The 6,273-nt window shown below is 36.5% G+C and overlaps 1 protein-coding gene across 1 annotated transcript in view; it reads right to left on the bottom strand.

The window, feature by feature from the left end:
- GLDN (gliomedin) overlaps nucleotides 1-6,273 on the bottom strand; it is an 83,930-nt gene that overhangs the window by 59,354 nt on the left and 18,303 nt on the right. The window lies entirely within an intron of this gene.

Below are 6,273 nucleotides of genomic sequence, written 5' to 3'. Positions count from 1 at the left end.
ACTGTAAGTCTTAAGCTTTGGGTATATATTTATAAAAGGGATGGGTTTGCATACTGCTTTAAGCCCAATGTTCTTGAACTGCAGACCTGCATTTTTACAATACAGACAAGCACTCCAGTCTACAGATCTACACGACTGTAAAAACAATTCCACTTAAGTGCACAGATATATTTAAAAACACATCCTTTCAGAATTATATCTTGTGCACTATAGTCACTCAAAAAAATACTGCTTTCATAAAGAGCTATGGTGTTATGCTGCTCATTTTTTCACTTCAGGTGTAGGTATCTTTATTTCTAATTGAAAAGATTCAAGTTAACACTGCACTCTGAATAGCGTCCAGCAGGTGGCACACACAGAAAATTTATTCATACATCAAGAATGGCTTATGTATTTATCAAAGTCCCTGTTGATATACAAAACCCCAAAGCCCCTGCGATCTTACTCAGTTATTAAACACTGCTTTAGAAAGAGGTAGTGTCATTCTGGAGTCATTGAAGAGGTGGAAAGAAAACTAACCACCAACAGTGTGGACAGAATTTATCAGTATTATTCCAATTAGTACTGGCATTAGAATATTATTTTCAAATATCACATTTTACTTCCACTGCAGTGGAATCTGTATGTATCAGTTGGCATCAATATTCATGAAACCCTGTCTAGTAAGTTTCAAAAAGTTTTCTGAGAAATTGCATGGCTCTGCTGGTATTTTAAGTGTAGTTCAGTTCAACTTAATTTGATGCATTGATACTAACTCACTTTCTCTTAATTATAATTTTATGGTATTTTCCCTGTAGCCTGGTTAATTTAATTTAGTGCCTCTATGGCATTCTTCCATAGTTCACAGTAGAACAGGAATCTCTAATCTCTCTTTGAAGAAGAGATGATTTTTGTGTATTGATCTTTTTGTGAGTAATGGAGGTCCCAATACTTCAGACTCAGGACCATTCTGCAGAAGTTACAAACATATCAGTCCAAGAATTGAGCAGGTCTTCATAATAACTTTTTATTCTTTAAATAGCTGCTGATCATAATCAAGAGCCATTCAACACAGATGGAAAAAAAAAATGGGATACATTTGGCACAACATGCACAACTGAAATTTGCACCAAGATACATTTAGATTGGTATTAGGCTACCCAGGGAGGTCACCATCCTTGACAGTACTCAAAAAACATGTGGACGTGGCACTTCAGGACATGGTTTAATGGCAATGGCGGCATTAGTTTGATGGTTGGACTTGATGGTCTTAGAGGTCTTTTCCAACTGAAACAATTCTATGATTCTATGAAAATGTATCCCATCAGATTTCAACCATTTAGCTCCTCTTTAGTTTTAGAAGAGCCAATTAGCATCTCACTCAATATTTTATAAACTTATCCGTACCTTGTAATGATATATAAATGGAGCTGAATTTCATTCTCCATTTAGCAGCCACAGAAAGACTTTTGGATAAGTAATTACAGGCCAATACATATACACTCAGAAACTGCATCTGTGTCATAGAATTGTAGAAGCCTAGCATGGCTTAGGTTGGAGGGGACCTTAGAGATAATCTACTACAACCTTCCCACCATGGGCAGGGATGCCTCTCAACTAGACTCAGCTGCTCAAGGCTTCATCCAAATTAGCCTTGAACACCCCAAGACAGGAGGCATTCACAACCTCTCTGGGCAGCTTATTCCAGAATCTTACCACCCTCGTACTGTAGAACTTGTTCCCAAGATCCAGTCTATGTATATATGTATTCATAGTCAGTATTTCATTCCAATAAATGTTAGAATATTTTTCAGTGTTTAACAATAGTTTAAGAAACACCTGAGAAGAGTATAAATCTAATGATTTATACTAGTATTGAGTATAGTACTAACAGCAGTAAGAAAATTGCTGCTTACTTCCGTTTCAGAAAGCACATAATTGAATTTTGGAAAAGGATTAGATCCAACTACTGAATGGATACTAAAGCAGCTGTGAATGGATCTTTTTCTGTTTGATGTAAAGTGAAATGTTTTCAAATGAAATTTCACCATCTCAGATGTATAAATACAAATGAAACTATATTAATTGGTCTTGTCTGCTTTCTTACATGAGGAATAATGCAAAAAACTTAAATTCATACTGCAGAAATGTTATAAATCCATTATATTACTTCACCTAAGGATCTCAAAGCATGCTATGAGTATCAGTTAAATCTTCAAAACAGAGCTTGCTAAACTCATGCCCATGCCAGGGTAACCCAGGTTACAGTAAAAAAAAAAAAAATTAAAAAATTTAAAAATTACTGTGTAACTCTGGAACTAATTAACTGAGGGCCTCATCACTCAGACAACAATCTTTCATCAAAACCTCAAGATACAGGGACTACAAACTAGTTAAACTGTCTTTGCTTAATGCCAGGATATATGGCCAGAGTCTGCATCTACAAGGATGTATGTAAAATGTGAATAAGTAAGATTACATATACACTAACACTATGTCAATTACATTATCTAGCAATTTAACCCAAAGTTAGCAGTGCATGAATTAGATAATAAATTACTGTATTTTGGTTAGAAAACACAGTAAAACTCAGATATAGCAGAAAGTTGCAGACTAAAGTAAGCCAACTGTTACTGCAAATGTGTATACATATCTCCAGGGAACTTACAGGTGAGGAAGATGACAACACCATCAGGAATAACATCTTGTCAGAATTTGGTATGCTAGTGTCTTTTGACAGTGAACCTAGGGAAAAATAACCATCAACTTTTGTACTCCACAAATAAGCAAGACGCAAGAATACTTCAAGAGGGATAGGCATTACGTGCTAAACTGTACCAGCTGTGGTTTATTATTTCTTGCTTATTGTTGTTACCTAGGTTACCAGTAAATTATTGACTCTATACTACGTGTTTTCCTTTGTTGCTAGCAAGTACCCTGTTTAAAATAACAAGTGCAAGAACCTCTGGGTTTTTTTTTTCAGTTGGTTGTTTCTTGACATCTACTTAAAATCGTATGAAGGAACAACAACTCCCCATTTTCAGTTCCAGCTATGCACTACAGCTCTTTGCCATAATAGGAAAATGTCACCTAGCTAAAACAAAAGCTTGTTGCAATTCTTTTAAATTTAAGCCATTTACCATCAGTCATTTCTGAAAAGTGCCATGAGACTGCATCACAACGAAGTTTATACAAACACACAAAGAAGGTATACTCTCTAATGTGTATTCTCTGTATTTTCTCCCTGCACTTTCTGTGCTGTTTGGAAACCATGCTCACTCTCAAAAAACCTATGGAAGAGCTAGAGCTTAAGAAAGCAAGGCCAAGCTGCTACCACTAACAGCAGAATCCAAGTTAGAGTAATTGCAAACAAAATATAAAATATATTAAAAAAAAACCACACATTTTTTGAAAGAGAGAGCAATGATGCAGTACTGATGTGCAGGAATAGTTTCCAATGTCTATAAACTGTTGACAGGTCATATTCATCATGTTCTTTATAGTTGTGAAGCTACAGGTCATCAGTTTGTGAGCAGCTTAAACATGACATTTGGCCTACTTGAATTTTAAACTATGCATTTAATTTTCTGTTTGCTAACATGACTATATTTGATTTTTTTTTTAATTAATTAGTTAAATTCCAATTCTTATCCAACAATTCAAGGAGTTGTCTCTAGAAGAGAATGCTGAGGCACCATGAAGAATACTAGATTAAACCAATCCAAAACATTGCCTCAGAATTTGGCTTCTGAAGACACTGATTAAGTAGCTTGGTGTTTCTCTGACACTATAGTCTTTCAAAAAAAATATTGCAGACCAGACTCAGATCAGAGTAAAAACCTCTAATGAGTATTACTGCAGTGGAGCCTCTTCAAGTCCAATGACTATTTATATATTAGTCATAGAATCATAGAATCAACCAGGTTGGAAGAGACCTCCAAGTTCATCCAGTCCAACCTATCACCCAGCCCTATCCATTTAACTAGACCATGGCACCGAGTGCCTCAGCCAGTCTTTTCTTGAACACCTCCAGGGACGGTGCCTCCACCACCTCCCTGGGCAGCCCATTCCAATGCCAATCACTCTCTCTGTGAAGAACTTTCTCCTAACATCCAGCCTAGACCTACCCCAGCACAACTTAAGACTGTGTCCCCTTGTTCTATTGCTGGTTGCCTGGGAGAAGAGGCCAACCCCACCTGTCTACAACCTCCCTTCAGGTAGTTGTAGACAGCAATGAGGTCAGCCTTCAGCCTCCTCTTCTCCAGGCTAAACAACCCCAGCTCTCTCAGACTCTCTTCACAGGGTTTGTGTTCCAGGCCCTTCACCAGCTTTGTTGCCCTTCTCTGGACACGTTCCAGCACCTCAACATCTCTCTTGAAGTGAGGGGCCCAGAACTGGACACAGTACTCAAGGTGTAGCCTGAGTCCACAGATTGGAAAGCTGAAAAGTGTGACATTTATTCATCAAACTTTTTTTAGAACTTACAACATGTGGTTTACAGGAGTTCATTTCAGTACTCTGAAAAGTCCAATGACATTGCATGTAAAATCACTGCATTTTAGAAGTTCAGATGTTATGATTATTCCTGAGAGCAAGGAAGTATTCATTATAAGCATATTTTAAAATTAATCGTGAAGACATCACTTTCTTCTAATTGATTAGTAATAAACAGCAGTACCCAGGTACAACAAAAATCCTAGAGTAACAGACATCTTTCAGCCTGTCATAGGAGGTAATTTTATGATTTGCTTCATCTTCAAACCATTGTCATTCTTACTTCATGGTATTTCTGAAATGTTAAGGCTGCACTTTGTGCCACAATCTGTTTTTTTTTTTTCACTGAATTCCAAGCATTTTCTTTTTTTTTCCTTTTGCAGTGATCACTCTATAGCAATACATATTTTACTATTTTATAATTACCTCCTATTTGTAGCTCCATTGTGCTATTTTATTACACTAATAAACTTTTTTATATGGCATGCTGTATCCTTTCATTTACTTATCCATTCATTTTGCAGTCATGTAACAAAATACTCTTTCATCAAGAGAAAAACATCCCAGAGCAGAGGCTTAAGCCACACAGTACACAGTAGTAGTCCTTGATCTCTCTTTTCCACTTAAGAATGCCTGAAGGTGGTGTACTGGAGTCTTACAAAACAGTATGGGTTTCATGCATATGGTTTTCATGTATGCTTTGAGACAAGCATGAGATCATGAGAAAGATGTCTGTCAGTATAATGGAGAAATCAATAGCTGGATTCTATCACAGTATGCATCTGCCCTGGAGAGCTAGTCAAAGCTCTCCAAAATGCAGCCAAGGGACAGACTAATACTACTATAGCACAAGCAAGCATGAGCCCTATTGCTGGAACTTATTTCTTAGCCTTCTCAATCAGCAGCAGATAATTCCTAAAGTCAGGCAGTTGCTGATGCACCAATAAACATTCTCAAACAGTCATTGTAATGCACTGCAAATGGGAAAAAAACCCCATAGAATTCATTAGGAAGAACACATGCTAAGAAATAAATATGTATTTTGAAGATTTTAAAAGGTGTGTTCTTGCCCTCAGGAATGAAATCCACTCACAACTGCATTAATTGTAGTTTACCAAGCTACATCCCAACCCTATTGAATTACATTTAAATGGCCTGCTGAGAGAAAAAATAAAATCTGATGAATCCCAAGCCTTTCTATTTAGGCCTAGTTAATTTTCTGCAGTTTTGGTTGAAATTAGATTTAAGATTAGCATGTAAAATGCATTGAGATTCTGAACTTCCTTTGAGGAAAAGGCACTCATGTCTGATACTGACTTCAGATCCATTTCCAGTGGGCAAAACAAACAAAAAAGAATATTTAAACCTCTTCAACTCTCAGGAACTTAACTTCTGGTTAACATTTGGTGACACATTTTTACAGGTTCCTGTAGTAGCCAGAGATCTATATTAATCCCTATTTAAATTTTAAGATACACTATCTAGAAAAACTAAGAATTTAATTAACACCTCTTAACAGCCATTTCTGAAATTATTGTATGACCACAAATTAGTTCTAACCCTGTAGCATAATTTTGGTGTTACAAAAAAATGCAGAAATTGGTGTGCATTAGTTATGCAAGCCTATGAAACATATGTTTTCCTGACTAATGAAGAGAAATAATTGCTTTCCCCAACTAGCAATGATTCTGTTAGGTTATTAAAAGAAACGTGATGCATCCTATCTTTTGTATGCAACCTAGCATGACACCAAAATTGAGCGACATGTATCATTTTACACACTGCACATAGATTGGCGTA

This window comes from Pogoniulus pusillus, chromosome 17 (genome assembly GCF_015220805.1).
Source record: "Pogoniulus pusillus isolate bPogPus1 chromosome 17, bPogPus1.pri, whole genome shotgun sequence".
NCBI classification, from domain to species: domain Eukaryota; kingdom Metazoa; phylum Chordata; class Aves; order Piciformes; family Lybiidae; genus Pogoniulus; species Pogoniulus pusillus.
Note: the sequence above shows the minus strand (reverse complement) of the source record. Positions and strands in the feature narration are given on the sequence as shown.